The following is a 17,586-nucleotide window of genomic DNA, read 5'->3' as shown; positions in this document are numbered from 1 at the left end:
CCTCCCTAACATTTGTTATTGTCTATCTTTTTTATTTATAGCCATCTAGTGGTTGTGAAGTGGTATCTTTGTGGTTTTGATTTGCATTTTCCCAGTGATTTCCCAATCAAATATCTTTCCCACTGCTTATTGGCCATTCATATATCTTCTTTTGTGAAATACACATTTAAGTCCTTTGCTCAGTTTAAAAGTTAAATTATTTGTCTCATTATTGTACTGTAAGAGTTGTTTACATATTCTGTGCATATAATTTGCAAATATTTTCTCCCATTCTGTGAGTTGTCTGTTCTTGATGGTGTCACTTAAAGCAATTCCCCTTTCCTTAAATCAAAAAACAATTGAAGGTAAGAGGAAATAAGACTATTGAAAACTTTAAACTTTGCCTAATGGTTCTGCTAAGTGGTGCAATAAGTTAGCGAAAATGATTGGTTCCGTGTACAAAGTGCAAAGACTTTTAGGTGTCATTTAAAATTAAATTAAAAGCCCCTTTCTATACTTAATAGTTTCCTCCATTGCTGAGAATTACTTTTCAGTTGTAATTTCAGTATCTGAGTTTTTTCCACTTGAAACATTCAGTAATTCTTTATAACCAACTTCTTTGGGCGGAGTAGCAGAAAGGTGATTGATATGAAATACCATGTATCCGATGGTGGAGGGTGATGACTACATCCAGCCCAAGTTCCTGTTTCCAGTTTGTTCATAGATCCAGTGTCCAAGCAGGGGAGGCATTGGTGAGAACAAGGCCTAAGGCCACTCAGATGATGCTTAGTTTTCTAAATGTTTTTCAGAATGTCTGTTGTTTTGCTGTGTTGATTTTACTGCCCATTACTGAGACCTGTGTTATTACTGGAGTTGTATGAAAAGTGCATTAAAACGAAGGTGTATTTTTAAAAATATAATTTATTGTCAAATTGGCTTACATACAATACCCAGTGTTCATCCCAACAAGTGCCCTCCTCAATGCCCATCACCCATTCTCCCTTCCCCCACCCCCAACCCTGTCCATCCTCAGATCTCTGTATTTAAGAGTCTGTTGTGGTTTGCCTTTCTCCCTCTCTGTAACTATTTTTTCCCTTTCCCTTTCCCCATGGTCTTGTTAGGTTTCTCAAGATCCACATATGAGTGATATGATATCTGTTCTGACTGACTTATTTCACTCAGCATAATACCCTCCAGTTCCATCCATGTTGCTGCAAATGGCATGATTTCATTCTTTCTCTTTGCCATGTAGTATTCCATTGTATATATAAACCACACCTTCTTTATCCATTCGTCAGTTGATGGACATTTAGGCCTTTCCATGATTTGGCTATTGTTGAAAGTGCTGCTATGAACATTAGGGTACATGTGCCCCTATGCATCAGCACTCCTGTATCCCTCAGGTAAATCCCTAGCAGGGCTATTGTTGCGTTATAGGGTAGCTTCATTTTTAATTTTTTGAAGAACCTCCACACTGTTTTCCAGAGCAGCTGCAGCAGTTTACATTCCCACCAACAGTGTAGGAGGGTGCCCGTCTCTCCATACCCTTGCCAGCATCTGTAGTCTCCTGATTTGTTCATTTTAGTCACTCTGACCAGCATGAGGTGGTATCTCAGTGTGGTTTTCATTTGTGTTTCCCTGATGATGAATGTTGAGCATTGTTTCATATGTCTGTTGCCCATCTGGATGTCTTCTTTGGAAAAGTGTCTATTCATATCTATTGGAGGAGCATATTTTTTAATGTCAACAATCCAAGGGGTTTTTGGAAGCCATTCTAAATAACCTAAATATATGTTTCTTCATGGAGTTAAATGACACAGTTATAAAAACCAAAGGGTTGGTTGAAGGAGGCTGAAAATGACTGGGTTCCACAGCATCCATTTTTAGGAGCTACTGTCAATTTTGTGTTTTAAAATATAAATGGATTTAGGGGCGCCTGGGTGGTTCAGTTGGTTAAGCATCCGACTTCAGCTCAGGTCATGATCTCGCGCTTAGTAGGTTCGAGCCCCACGCTGGGCTCTGTGCCGACAGCTAGCTCACAGCCTGGAGCCCGTCTTCGGATTCTGTGTCTCCCTCTCTTTCTGACCCTCCCCTGCTCACGCTGTCTCTCTTTTTCTCAAAAATAAATAAAACATTAAAAAATATTTTTTAAATATATAGATGGATTTCATGGAGTAAATTTACTGATACAGGTATGCCTAGGTCTTGCTTATTACTGTATTTCCTAAATTACCTTTGAAGAATAAATAGGAGAAAGTTAAACAATTGAGTTATATGTGATGAATTTTTTTTTTCCCAGAGAGAGAATGCCAACATTTTACCTTTAAGACATAATAGTTAACATGGTGCTTCTAGGATTTGTTAGGTTTTCTCAGTTTATTTTCTTCACAATTGAACACATAAGCAGTGTTCTCCAGTTAGCTCTTTTTCCACTATCTAATAATTTTTAAAAAGAAATTGTAAAGGCAAAGTGTATACAGAACATATAGTCATGTAAACAAACACTGCTAGTAAAATATCAGTGCTGAAGCTGAACTATTGACTGGTTGACATTGTAAAGTATTGAAGTATTTATTCCTTACCTGATTTATGACCCATTCAGCATGGGAAGTGACAGTCTAAGGGTCTAGCATTTGAGAAGGTTCTTTTACAGTTGAATGTAAAGTTTCTTGAATCTTTACAACTGCATTAAACATTGCATTTAACCAAACCAACCTTCCATTGGGAATGTGAATATTTGAGTGCATGTATTTTATTTTATGCTGCTGGAAGGGGTGTAAACTGAGAAGCTCATTTGGTAAATACAAGGGCTATTTTTGGGCTCAGGGTTTGTTGGAGTATATATTCTTAGCAATCTGCTTTCAGTTGAAAACTCAAAGCTCAATGCTTGGATTGGCTTTACTTTTAGCTCATATTTTATGATCTTCATAGCAATCAGTATTAAACCCTTCCTATCTTTGGTTTCTAGTCCACAGGAAGAGTCTAATCATTTCCATGGGGTTTAGAGAATGCTGGAGGAATGACAAAAAGCTCATTTAGAGTCGTTGGCTTCAAATCTTGCCTCCCCAGATATGCTTCTGTTTTGACAGAGGTTTGGGTGATTATGTGTAGCGATGACAGCCTCGTACTCTGTGACTGAGTGTGACAGTTTGTCTACATCTCTGGCATGTGCAAGCATCTGCTTGTGCATGTGTGTGTCAGAGAGATAGAACTAGTGAGCACTATGTATGGGGGGGAGCATAGTGTGTGAGGAAATGCATCTAATTTTTTCTAAATCTTTCTGCTTTTCAGAAAAGGATACAATTTACAAAGTTTGTCCCACCCTGGCACTCCTTGGTGGGGGTGGGGAGGGACAGTGCTTGCCTTCTCCTGAAGGCTGATATACGTGGCCTGGGGACCCAGAGAGGGCTCCATTCAGGACGGTATGATAGGACGCTAACGCAGGAGGCAGATGAGGTTTCGGGCCAGCGCTGAAAGGAGGGTGTCAGAAGTGATGCAGTGTGAAAAGGAAGCGATAGTCAGCCAAGGAAGAAAACAGTTGTTAGTTCTAGAGTAAGGAAGTTGCAAGGGAAGAGGGGTAGGAAGAACCAGTCAGGATAGGAGATAATCTGGAGGGACTATTCTGTCCCTTTTCCACATTCTCAAATAAACACACTGCATCAAACTCTGATAGCAATTTGCAAATATTCTTTCGATGAGTTGCTTTATGCTAAATGCAGGAAAAATAATTAGGGGAAGGAAGGGTTAGTGCTTATAGTTTTTCCAAAACCAGAATTACAAAATACTCTATAATCCTAGTTTGAGGTGTATACTTCTTCAGCATAATGACTGTTTTTGTTCTCAGGAAAATAAAAGCCTCCCCTAAGTCAGCATTCAAGTATCATGCATTGAGAGAGAAGGTGTGTGGTCCTTAGAATCATTATAAGACTTTGCAAGATTGGTTTTCTTCACATTCAATATTCCAATGAGAGATGGTTGCAACATTATGCAGTTTTGAGCCATACAGGTAGATAGTATTCATGGGTAAAACACTTTGATAATGGTACTGGACCATGTTTTATATTTTTCAAATAAATCGCTTCTCGATAATTTTTACTTCTATTTATAGTCTTTTAGATGAGAAAGCCTGCACTCAGAAAAGTAGAGTAATAGAGCTATTGCCATAGTTTGTTAGCTTTCCTGCTTTGCTTAAGATAAGTATTAACTCTTATTTAACAATTAAAAACATTTTTTTAATGTTTATTTATCTTTGAGAGAGAGAGAGAGAGACAGTGCACACAGGGGAGGGGCAGAGAGAGGGAGACACAGGTTCCAGGCTCTGAGCTGTCAGCACAGAGCCTGATGTAGGCCTTGAACTCATGAACTGTGAGATCATGACTTGAACTAAGGTCAGACACTTAACCAACTGAGCCATCCTGGCACCCCACTATTCCAATTTGTAATCGCGGATCCAGCAACAAAAAGATCGGCATACAAAAGAAATTCTTTCATCTTTATTCAGACACTCTCAAATTTATCTCAAAGAATTTAAGTTTAAAAAAAAATTCTAAAGTTTATTTATTTATTAGAGAGAGAGAGAGAATGAGCATGAGAAAGGCAGAGAGAAAGAAAGAGAGAATCCCAAGCAGGCTCAAACTCATGAATCATGAGATCATAATCTGAGCTGAAACCAAGAATCTGACGCTTAACCGACTGAGCCCCCCAGGTGCCCCTCAAAGAATTTCAGTTTTGAAAATTAACAATAGAATATATCCTAACAATAATAGTATCATCAAAAATAACTAACATTGACCTGCATGAAGCACTTACATGAATTGTCTCATTTTAAATGCTTGTGCAAACCTGATGACGTACATACACATCAGTACCATTTATATGACACTTGAGAGCTTTCAATTTATGGCTTATTGTCAAGTTGCAAGGAAGGCTGGGAAATGTGCTGTTGTTTTCATGGTTTTTTTTTTTTTTTTTTTTTTTTTTTGCTGGAGCACATTGCCTCACCTAATATTTAGGGTTTTGTTAGTAAAGAGGAAGGAGAAAGGATATTTGAGGACAGCCAGGGGCAGCCTCTCTGCATTAGCCCACCATTAGTAATCTTACTCATTTTATTAAACAGAATCTTCTCAGATTGCTCAAGCCTAGAAGGGTGCTCAGTCTTCTTTGCCCCTCAGCTTGCACATCTGAAATCTGAAAGCAGTTTGTTTCATATGTTTACACAGATCTCGGCGGTCCGTTGACATGCCTTCCCCCCGGTTCACTGCCGCAGCCTCCTAACGTCTCTCTGCTCCATTCCCACTTCCTTTTTTTTTTTTTCCTAAATTTTTTAAATGTTTGTTTATTTTTGAGAGAGAGAGAGTGCAAGTAGGAAAGGGCCAGAAAGAGGGAGACAGAGGATCTGAAGCAGGCTGTGTGCAGTGAGCTCAGAGCCTGACTCTGGGCTTGAACCCACGGACTGTGAGATCCTTTCTTGCTGAAATCAAGAGTTGGCCACTTAACCTACTGAGCCACTCGGTGCCCCCTCCCTGCCTCCCAATGCTTCCTTTTAACCCATTCTTCACTGAGGGACCAGTGCTTTTCACAACATGTAAATGTAAATATGATTTAGAAGCTTTTTTGTGGCTTGCTGTTTTACTTAGGAAAAAAAATCAGGTATACAAAGTCTCCCACAAACTGTCCCCCACTCCATCCCTTTCCACCATCAAGTCATACCGCTCTGTCATTACCTACTCATCTCCAGCTTAGCCTTCATTTCTTTGAACACCTCAAAACTGTTCCTGCCTTATGATGTTTTCTCACATGGTTTGAATGCCCTCAACTTTCAGATCTCAGTATATGAATTACTTGCCTGAGAGATTTTCTGATTTCGTCATATCTAAACTACCCCACCCCCAGCTCTGTTTATAGCATTTACCTCAAGCTTTGGTCTGTTTCCATTATAGTACTGTAAACTTCTTAACAATAGAGAATCAACAAATGTCAACCATTATCACATTATTATCATTGTTATGTTAATCATCAGTATCAAGACCTGCAAAAGGCCTGAGAGTTTACTGTCTTGGAGGCCAACCACATATCCGTTTACAGCTTCATGGGTACTGGTAGAAGACAGAAGACACATAGATCAGAGACAAAGGACAGGGTATTACTCACAGCCTTAACCGTAGCCAGAGAGGCGGTATCTGTGCCCATTTCCTGAGCCCAAGTTGTCACACATCAATGCAAAGAGGGCCAGATCATACCTGTGTATGTGGTGGGTTGCGGCACATGAGAGCAATCGGAAATTAAGGAACGTGCGTCTTGTGTTGGTCAGCAGTCACGCCTCCATTTGCTCTGGAGGGAAACATTACTCCAGTATTCCCAGACTCCGAGCAAACCTGCCTTTTGCTAAAGAAGGAGACTCTGAATCTTCCAGGGGTGTTCACTCAACCAAGATCCTTGAAAAGATAATACAGAACAAGGACACCCAGTGACTCACCTGCAAGGGGGTACACAAACGTGGGACACCAAAGGAGAATTGTGCCCAAACAATAACTACCTTTAACTATTCATTCCTAAGTAACATATTTTGGTTTTGCATAATTGACTTTATATAAGTGAAATATTAAATTTCTGCCTTTTTTGTAAATAATATTCTTTGGAGATTTATCCATATTTTTGAATGTAATTGACATTCATTGAACTTTGTTGCTAAATATAATATATGGTAGAATTATACCACATTGTATGTGTCCATTTTATTGTTTCTGGATATTTGAGATGATTTGGTTTCTTAGTTATTCCCAGCAAAACTTTTATGAACATTCATTCTTCTGCATTCCCATAATTCATGTATTTCTATTGTTTATATGTAAGATAGCACTGCTGAAACTTTTTTTTTTAATCTCAGGACCTCTGTATACTTTAAACAATTATTAAGAACCTCAAGTAACTTTTATTAATATGAGTTATGGCTGGGGGGAGGAGCCAAGACGGCAGAACAGCGTGGCCGTTTATTTCCCTCTGACGCCCATGGAATACAGCCAGGGCAATGCTAAACCATCCTGCACACCTAGAAAACTGATTTGAGGATTAACACAACCATCTGCACAACCTGAACCATGGGGCTCAGCAAGTGCGCGCGGAGAGAAGCCGCGGAGGCAGGGAGCGGTTTCTGCTTTCGGAGGGAGGACACTGGGGGGCGGGGGGAGAAGGACGGGAAAAGCACCCTCCCCGCCGCAAAAGCAGCTGGAGAGAAGGTGAAAAGTGGAAAGAGCCACAGGGACTGAACTAAAAAGGGAGATAGGAGAAAGGAGAGGGTTGAAAGTCCATTAAGACTCTATCACCAGGGAGAGCTCAGAGCCTGAAACTCCACAGGTCAGTACCTGGCAGTGCTCTGGTCGGAGGTCCTGGTCACCGGGGAGAAGCAGTTCCCTTGCTGGGAGGCCAGCCGGTAGAGCTGGTGCAGGTTCCCAGGAGACCCCAGCGGACACCCACATTCGCTGGTGCTGGAACAAGGTCGTTAAGGGTGAAGCTGGGTGCCACCTGTGTGTTGTGATTCTCCATAATCCCTGAAACGCTGCTGCTGCTACATGATGGCGTGAACTTTTTCTGGGGTGGGCTGGCACCTGTCCACAGTCTCTGGGCATCGGCAGCAGCACAGTCCCACAAATGTTCCTGGGGGCAGTTGGCACCGCGCCATTGCTCGGTGAGACCCTCCACCAGAGGATCTGAGCGAGTCAAAGCTGCAGTTCCTCAGAAGTGAGGAGTTGGGAAACACAGCCGCAGCTGCTAGGTAAAACTCAGGAGGGAGGTGCTGCCTGGCAACCTGAAGGCTTGGTCACGGACAGTGTAAAAGCCGGAGTAGACTGAAGCCGGAGACAAAGGATGGGTGCATGATTTCTGATCCTGCGAGCAAAAGCACAGAGTTCTGATACTAGAGACTGGGTACCTGGGTGACGCCATTTTCACTCCTCCTGCGCATGCGCGCACCACCTACAAGCACAACAATCCACCTCAGTAAGCTAAGCAGCGCCACCCTGTGGAGAATGGAGCCATTACACTAAGCCCCGCCCAACTGAGCCAACCCCGCTCTTCAGGAACACTACACATCTCTTTGCCTGCTTAGTTTATAGACTATAAAAGGCTTCATAGTTTGACTTCTAGGGGAAAATTATGTAATATCAATCATATTTCAGGCTGTTCACTGGTCCATTTATTCAATTTTATTTTTTTCTTTTTCTTTTTTGATTCTTTTACTTGAATACAAAAAGGGAATAATTATTTTTATTTTCAATTTTTAAAAAAATATTTTCATTATTTTTTCTACTAATTTTTTTTACCTTTTTGTAAATTTTTTAATTTTTATTTTACTTCTGTCATTTCAATTTATTCTATTTCATTGTATTCATTTTCTCAAATTTTCAAATGTTTTCCTTTTTCTCATTTTGTCTGTTTTTTTGTTCCCTTTTTCTCTAATCAATCGAGCTCCTTTCAATAACCAGACCAAACACACCTAGGGTCTACCATCATTTATTTGATTTGTGTGTGTGTGTGTCTGTGTATTTTTAATTTTTTAATTTTAATTTTTTGCCTTATTAACTTGTTTTCTTCTTTAAAAACTATGAAATTAAAGAATTCACACCAAAAGAAAGAGAAGGAAGAAAAGATAGCCAGGGACTTAATACAGATACAAGCAAGATGTCTGAGCCAGAATTTGGAATCATGATAATAAGAATACTAGCTGTGGTTGAAAATAGATTAGAAGCCCTTTCTGTGGAGATAAAAGAAGTAAAAGCTAGTCCGGATGAAATTAAAAAAAATGCTATAACTGAGCTGCAATCTCTAATGGATGCCATGGTGGCCAGGCTTGATGTGGCAGTGCAGTGAATCTGCAATATAGAGGGCAAACTTATGGAGAGTAATGAAGCAGAAAAAATAGGAAGACAAAGGTAAAAGAGTATAATTTAAGAATTAGAGAAATCAGTAACTCATTAAAAAGGAATATCAGAATCATAGGGGTCCCATAAGTTGAAGAGAGAGAAAAAGGGGTAGAAGGATCATGTGAGCAAAAAACTTTTCTAACCTGGGGAAAGATACAGACATCAAACTCCAGGAAACCCAGAGGACTCCCACGAGAGTCAACAAAAAGTGGCCATCAACAAGGCATTTCATAGTCAAATTCACAAAATCCTCAGGCAAGGAAAGAATCCTGAAAGCAGCAAGGGGAAAAAAGTCCTTAACCTAAAGGGAAGACAGATCAGGATTGTAGCAGACCCATCCACAGAAGCTTAACAAGACAAAGGAGTGGCAGGATATATTCAACATGCTGAATCAGAAAAAATATGCAGCCAAGAAATCTTTGAAAAAAAATTTTTTAATGCTTATTTATTTTTGAGAGACAGGCAGAGAGACAGAGCGACAAAGCATGAGTGGGGGAAGGGCCGAGAGAGAGAGAAACACACACACACAGAATCTGAAGCAGGTCGGCACAGAGCCTGACATGGGGCTTGAACTCTTAAACTGCAAGATCATGACCTGAGCTGAAGTCAGATGCTTAACTGACTGAGCCATCCAGGCACCTAAGAATTCTTTATCCAGCAAGGCTGTCATTCAAAATAGAAGGAGAGATTAAAAGTTTTCCAGACAAAAAAAATTAAAAGAGTTTGTGACCACTAAACCAGCCCTGCAATAAATTTTAAGAGGTACTCTCTGAGGGTAGAATGGATTGGGGGAGGGGGGAGAGGGAAGACCAAAAGCAACAAAGACCAGAGAAAAGAAGACCAGAGAACACCACCAGACTCCAACAGTACAAGAAACATATTGGCAATAAATTCATATCTTTCAATACTTACTCTAACCATCAGTGGACTCAATTGTCCAATCAAAAGACATAGGGTAACAAAATGAATAAGAAAACAAGATCCACCTAAATGCTGTTTACAAGAGACCCACTTTAGACCTAAAGACACCTTCAGATTGAAAGTAAGGGGATGAGAACCATATATAATGCTAATGGTCGACAAAAGAAAGCCAGAGTAGCCATATTTATATCAGACAATCTAAACCTTAAAATAAAGACTGTAATGAGAGATGAAGAAGGGCATTATATCATAATTAAGGGGTCTATCCACCAAGAGGACCTAACAATTATAAACATTTATGCTCCAAATGTGGAGGCACCCAAGTATATAAATCAATTAATCACAAACAAACTCATTAATAATAGTACTATAATAATAGAGGACTTCAAGACCTCACAGCAATGGACAGATCATCTAAACAGAAAATCACTGGACTTAACAAATATATTCAGAACATTTCATCTTAAAGCAACAGAATACACATTCTTCTCCAGTGCACATGGAACATTCTCCTGAATAGACCATATAGTGGGACACAAATCAGCCCTCTACAAATATGAAAAGACCCGAGATCATACCATGCATATTTTCAAATTACAATTCTATGACACTTGAAATCAACCACAAGAAAAAATTTGGAAGTGTAACAAATACTTGGAGACTTAAGAATATCCTACTAAAGAATGAATGGGCTAACCAAGAAGTTAAAGAGGAAATTAAAAAGTACATGGAAGCCAATGAAAATGATAACACCACAGCCCCAAACCCCTGGGACGCAGCAAAGACAGTCATAAGAAGGAAGTATATAGCCATCCAGGCCTTCCTAAAGAAGGAAGAAAGGTCTGAGATACACAACCTAACCTTATACCTCAAAGGAGCTGGGAAAAGAACAGCAAACCCCAAACCCATAGAAGACAGGAAATAATAAAGATTAGAGCAGGAATCAGTGTAATCAAAACCAAAAACACAGTAGAACAGATCAATGAAACCAGAAGCTGGTTCTTTGAAACAATTACAAAATTTATAATCCAGTAGCCAGTTTGATCAAAAAGAAAAAGAAAAGGACTGAAATAAATAAAACCAAGAATGAAAGAGGAGAGATCACAGCCAACACAGCAGAAATACAAACAATAATAAGAGAATGTGATGAGTAATTATATGCCAATAAAATGGGCAATCTGGAAGAAATGGACAAATTCCTAGAAACACATAAACTACTAAAATTGAAACAGGAAGAAATAGAAAATTTGACAGACCCATATCCAGTAAAGAAATTGAATAGGTAAGCAAATCGCCCCAAAAACAAGAGTCTAGGGCCAGGTGACTTTCCAGGGGAATTCTATCAAACATTTAAGGAAGAGTTAACACATATTCTCTTGAAGCTGTTCCAAAAAATAGAAATGGAAGGAAAACTTCCAAACTCTTTCTATGAAGCCAGCATTACCTTGATTCCAAAACCAGACAAAGACCCCACTATAAAGGAGAACTATACCAATTTCCCTGATGAACATGGATTTAAAAACCTCAGTAAGATATTAGCCAACTGGATCCAACAATACATTAAAAAAAAATCATTCACCATGGCCACATGGAATTTATACCTGGGATGCAGGGCTGGTTCAATATCTGTTATAAAATCAGTGTGATTCATCACATCAATAAAAGAAAGGACAAGAACGACATCTATTCTCTCAATAGATGCAGAAAAAGCATTTGACAAAATGCAGCATCCTTTCTTTATAAAAACCCTTAAGAAAGTAGGGACAGAAGGACCATACCTCGAGATCATAATAGCCATGTATGAAAGACCCAATGCTCATATCATTCTCTGTGGGGAAGATTTGAGAGCTTTCCCCCTAAGGTCAGAAACAAGACAGGGATGTTCACTTTAGCCACTGTTACTCAACATATTATTGGAAGTCTTAGCCTCAGCAATCAGACAACACAAAGAAATAAAAGGCATCCAGATAGGCCAGGAGGAGATCAGACAAAATCACTCTTCACAGATGACATGGTACTCTCTATGGAAACCCCAAAACCTTCCACCAGAAAACTGCTAGAACTGATCCATGATATCAGCAAAGTCACAGAATATAAAATCAATGCACAGAAATCATTTGCATTCCTATGCACCAACAATGAAACAATAGAAAGAGAAATCAAGGAATCAATCCCATTTACAATTGCACCACACACATAAAATCCCTAGGAATAAATCCAACCCCAGATGTGAAAAATCTATACACTGAAAACTATGGAAAGCTTATGAAAGAAATTAAAGAAGACACACAAAAAAGTGGAAAAATATTTCATGCTCCTGGTTAGAAAGAACAAATATTCTTAAAATGTCAATACTATCCAAAGCAATCTACATATTCAACACAATCTGTATCAAAATAATGCCAACCTTCTTCACAGAGCTAGAACAAACAATCCTAAAATGTGTATGGAACCAGAAAAGACCCCAAATAGCCAAAGCAATCTTGAAAAAGAAAACCAAAGCAGAAGGAATCACAATCCTGGACTTTAGGCTGTATTATAAAGCTGTAATCAGCAAGACAGTATGGTACTGGCACAGAACAGACACTCAGATCATTGCAACAGAAGAGAGAACTCAGAAATGGATCCACAAACGTAGGGCCAACTAATCTTTGACATAGCAGGAAAGAATATTCAGTGGAATAATGAGTCTCTTTAGCAAGTGGTGCTGGGGAAACTGCACAGCAACATGCAGAAAAATGAACTTGGACCACTTTCTTACACCACATACAAAACCAAACGTAAAATGGATGAAAGACCTAAAAGTGAGATGGAAGCCATCAAAATTCTTGAGGCGAAAGCAAGCCAAGACCTCTTTGACTTTGGCTGCAGCAACTTCTTACCCAGCATCTCTCTGGAGGCAAGCGAAACAAAAGCAAAAGTGATCTATTGAGACCTCATCAAAATAAAAAGCTTCAGCACAGGGAGACTAAAAGACAACTGTTGGAATGGGAGAAGATATTTGCAAGTGACATCAAATAAAGGGTTAGTATCCAAAATCTATAAAGAACTTATCAAACTCAACCCAAAAAACAAATCATCCAGTGAAGAAATGGGCTAAAGTCATGAACAGATACTTCTCCAAAGAAGACACTCAGGGGCACCTAAAGAAGACACTCAGGGGCACCTGGGTGGCTCAGTCGGTTAAGCGTCCGACTTCGCCTCAGGTCATGATCTCACGGTTTGTGAGTTCGAGCCCCGCGTCAGGCTCTGTGCTTACAGCTAGCTCAGAGCCTGGAGCCTGCTTCGGATTCTGTGTCTCCTTCTCTCTCTGACCTTCTCCTGCTCCCACTGTCTCTCTCTGTCTCTCAAAAATAAATAAAAAAAACATTAAGAAGTTAAAAATAAAAGACATTCAGATGGCCAACAGACCCATGAAGTGATGCTAAATGTCACTCATCATCAGGGAAATATAAATCAAAACCACAATGAGATACCACCTCACACCTGTCAGACATGCTAACATTACTAAGGCAACAACAGATGTTGGTGAGGATGCAGAGAAAGGTCTCTTTTGCACTGCTGGTGGGAATGCAAACTTGTTTAGCCACTCTTAAAAACAGTATGGCAGTTCCTCAAAAAGTTAAAAATAGAACTACCCTACAACCCAGCAATTGCACTACTAGTTATTTATCCAGGAGATACAGATATGCTATTTGAAGGGACCTGTGCACCTCAATGTTTACAGCAGCACTATCAACAATAGCTAAAGTGTGGAAAGAGCCCAAATGTCCATCGACGGATGAATGGGTAAAGAAGATGTGGGGTGTGTGTGTGTGTGTGTGTGTGTGTGTGTGTGTGTATGAAGTCATATGATATTTGTCTTTCTCTGACTGACTAATTTCACTTAGCATAATACCCTCAGTTCCATCCACATAATTTCAAATGGCAGGATTTCATTCTTTTTTATTGCCAAGTACACATGGTATTTTGCTAAGTGAAATTAGTCAGTCAGAGAAAGACAAATATATGACTTCACCCATAAGAGGACTTTAAGATACAAAACAGATGAACACAAGGGAAGGGAAGCAAAACTAATATAAAAACAGGGAAGGGGACAAAAGCATAATAGACTCTTAAATATGGAGAACAGAGTTACTGGAGGGGTTGTGGGAGGGGGAATGGGCTAAATGGGTAAGGGGCATTAAGGATTCTACTCCTGAAGTCATTGTTCCACTATATGCTAACTAACTTGGATGTAAATTAAAAAAATTAATTATGGCTATTATTTACCAAGGATATCCACTTTTATCCCTTTTATTAAAAAATAATACTGTGAGTTGCAGCCAAGCCACTTAGGCAAGAAAAAGAAATAAAAGGCATCCAAATTGCAAAAGAAGAATTAAATATCTTTGTTCACAGATATATGATCTTTTATGTAGGAAAACTTAAGAAGTGAAAACACTGTTAGAACCTATAAATGAATTCATAAAAGTAGAATACAAAGTCAATACTCAAAAATCAGTTGCATTTTTGCACACTAACAGTGAATAATCTGAAAAGGAAATTGAGAAAACAGTTCTATTTATAGAATAAGAGACATATCTAGAAAAAGGTTGCTATGGCTGTGTTCCCTTCTAGGATTTTTATGGTTTCAGGTCTCCCGTTCAGGTCTTTATTCCAGGAGTTCACTTATTGTGATGAGCACCGAGTGATGTATGGAAGTGTTGAATCACTATATTGTACACCTGAAACTAATACAACACTGTATGTTAACTAACTGGAGTTAAGATTGAAAACTTAAAAATAAAGAATAAGATATTTAAGAATTAGCCAAGGGAAAAAAAAAAAAGAAAAAAAGAATTAGCCAAGGATGTGAAAAACTTGTACAACTAAAACTACAAAACATTGCTGAAAAAAAAATTAAAAGAAAGCATTTAAATGGAAACATACCCCATGTTCATAGATTGGAAAACTTAATATTGTTAAGATGTCCATACTACCCAAAGTGATTTATAGATGCGATGCAATCTGTCATGTCCCGCCCCGGCCGCTCCGGCCCGCGGGGCAGTGAGTTCTCGTAGGTTCTTTTCCTGAGGGAGGGAGAGAAAAAGCGGCGACGGGAGACGCAGAGAGTAAAGACACAACTCACGGTTTCCGATCAGGCGAAAGAGAGAGAGAGAGCTTTATTTAGAAAACTGTCTCTTATAAAGGTTTCAAGGCGGGAAAACAAGGCAGCTGACCCAGGTCAGTTGCTAGGAAACAGGGTCAAGGGATTAAGACTGGAGTAAAAGGGGAACCAGACCAAAGTGTTCTAGCACAGCGCCTGAGGGGCTGATGCTACCCTGCCTGCAGGCGGTTGATCTTTGTTCTTCTGGCTTCTCCTCTGGCAGGGAGTGGTGCTCCCCTGCCTATTTTGCAGCTCCCCTCAGGGAGTGACAAATCCGGCTAGCAAATGGCCAAGCAGCTGAGATCTTTGCCGCTCCCCACACAATCTGTATCAAAATTTCAATGATGTTTTTGCCAGAAGTAGAAAAAAACCCACCCTAAAATTCATATGAACTCTAGAGGGATTGCTGAATAGACATTCAATCTTAAAACAGAAGAAGAAAGTTGGAGGAGTTATACTTCCTGATTTTGAAACTCGTTACAAAGCTGCAGTAATTGAAACAGTGGAGTACTGGAATGAAGACAGACATACAGACCAATGGAATAGACTAGAGTCCAAAAGTAAACCCTCATGTACATGGTCAAGTGTTTACTTTACAAGGGCACCAAGACCATTCAGTGGGGGAAAGGACAGTATTTTCAACAGATGGCACTGGGAAATTTGGATACCCACATGCCAGAAAAATGAAATTAGTACCTTACCTACTACTATATACAAAGATGAACTAAAAATGGATCAAAGACATAACTGTAAGACCTGAAACTATCAACTTCTTAGAAGAAAACACAGAGCAACAAATTCATGATGTTGGATTTGGCAGTGGTTTCTTGGATATGACACCCCATGCACATGCAAAAAAAGAAAAATAGACAAAATGACCTCATGAATATTAAAAAAAAAAGTGTGTCAAAAGAAAATATTAGCAGAATAAAAAGGCAAACCACAGAATTGGAGAAAATGTTTCCAAATCATATATATGATCCAAAATAAATAGAGAACTCCCAAAACCCAACCATAAAAAAAAAAATCTGATTAAAAAATGGGCAAGGGACTTGAATAGATATTTCTCTCAGAAGATATAAAAAATGACCAATGACATGAAAAGATTTTCAACAGCATAATCATTAGAGACATGCAAATCAAAACTAAAATGAGATACTACCTCAAAACCATTAAAATGATTACTGTCAAAAACCCAGAAATAACAAGAGTTGGTGAGGGTGTGGAGTAATTAGAATCCTTATGCACTGTTGGTAAGAACGTATAATGGTATAGCTGCTGTGGAAAACAATATGGCAGTGCCTCAGAAAATTAAAAATAGAATTGCCAGATGGTCTAGCAATTCCATTTTTAGGTAAATAGCCCAAATAGTTGAAAGGAGGATCTTTAAGAGATATTTTTACAGTCATATTGATAGCAGCATAATTCACAATGGCTAAAATGTGAAAATGATCCAGGTGTTCATTAACAGATGAATGAGTAAGTAAAATATGGTATACATATACAGTAGAATATTATGCAGCCTTAAAAAGAAGGACATATGGTACAATATTGATGAACCTTGAAGACATTATGCAATGTGAAATAAGCCACTCACACAGTGACAAATACTGTATGATTCCACTTATATGAGGCACATAGAGGAGTCAAAATCATTGAGACAGAAAGTTAGAGTGGTGATTGCCTGAGGCTGGAGGAGAGGTGAATGAGAAGTTATTAATGAGTATTGTGTTTCAGTTTTATAAGACATAGGAATTCTGGAGATAGATGGTGGTAATGTTTGCTCAATATTATGTCTATATTTAATACCTTTGAACTGTATACTTAAAAATGGTTAGGATAGTAAAGTTTATGTTATGTGTATTTTACCACAAAAAAATGGGCAAAGAAGAGAAAAAAAAGAAAAGAAAAAAAGGAAGGAAGAAAAAGCTATACGGATGGTAGGTTTATATTTTCTGTAATTTCAGAATATGTTCTAACATTTCCTAAAATTACAATTACTGTGGATGGCCCTTTATTTCACTCCCACTGTGATTTTTCCCCAAAGCAATGTTTTTATATGGGACGTTTTTGACTTGAGAAATATTGCTCAGTGTTTTTCCACATTGGAGTCACTGGAGAATAAGAATCTTCTACATTTAACTCTTTGTAGTGTCAGAAACTTATTTGAAGATGTATTTTAGTCCAAGTGACTCAACAGATAGCTATCACGAGGATATCTATGTGTGAGGAAAGTAATTTGGCCTATTTAGAAAGTGTCTGTTGGTGCTTTCCTGGCAGACAGTTTGGTTCAGTTCCAGGAAAACATGCTGACAGAATATTAAATCTCACACAGTGAAAACAGACGTAACCATGGACATCCGTGTTGGAGGTCTTCCTCTCTGCAGTTTTGTGGCTATGGATTAGTAACTGCATTTGTCAGGGTTGATTTTATTTCTTAGCGGGTGAGATTACATTTTACACAGTATATCCTACACATCAGTTTTTGGTGCTGACTTCTACTGGCGGCTGTTTTGAACAACTTTGCTCTAGGAAGGTCTTAGATGTCTCCTTCCCTTATTTTTTCATTGAACTTTGTGGTTTCATTTTAGAATTTCTATTTTCTCCTTATGCAGACTT

The 17,586-nt window shown here is 38.9% G+C and overlaps 1 protein-coding gene across 1 annotated transcript in view; it reads left to right on the top strand.

Moving 5' to 3' along the window:
- The window catches only part of ANO5 (anoctamin 5), a 101,561-nt gene that overhangs the window by 1,921 nt on the left and 82,054 nt on the right, over nucleotides 1-17,586 (top strand). The window lies entirely within an intron of this gene.

This window comes from Suricata suricatta, chromosome 11 (assembly GCF_006229205.1).
Source record: "Suricata suricatta isolate VVHF042 chromosome 11, meerkat_22Aug2017_6uvM2_HiC, whole genome shotgun sequence".
Lineage (NCBI taxonomy): Eukaryota > Metazoa > Chordata > Mammalia > Carnivora > Herpestidae > Suricata > Suricata suricatta.
The sequence above is the reverse complement of the archived record's forward strand: the minus strand, read 5'-3'. Positions and strand labels throughout refer to the sequence as shown.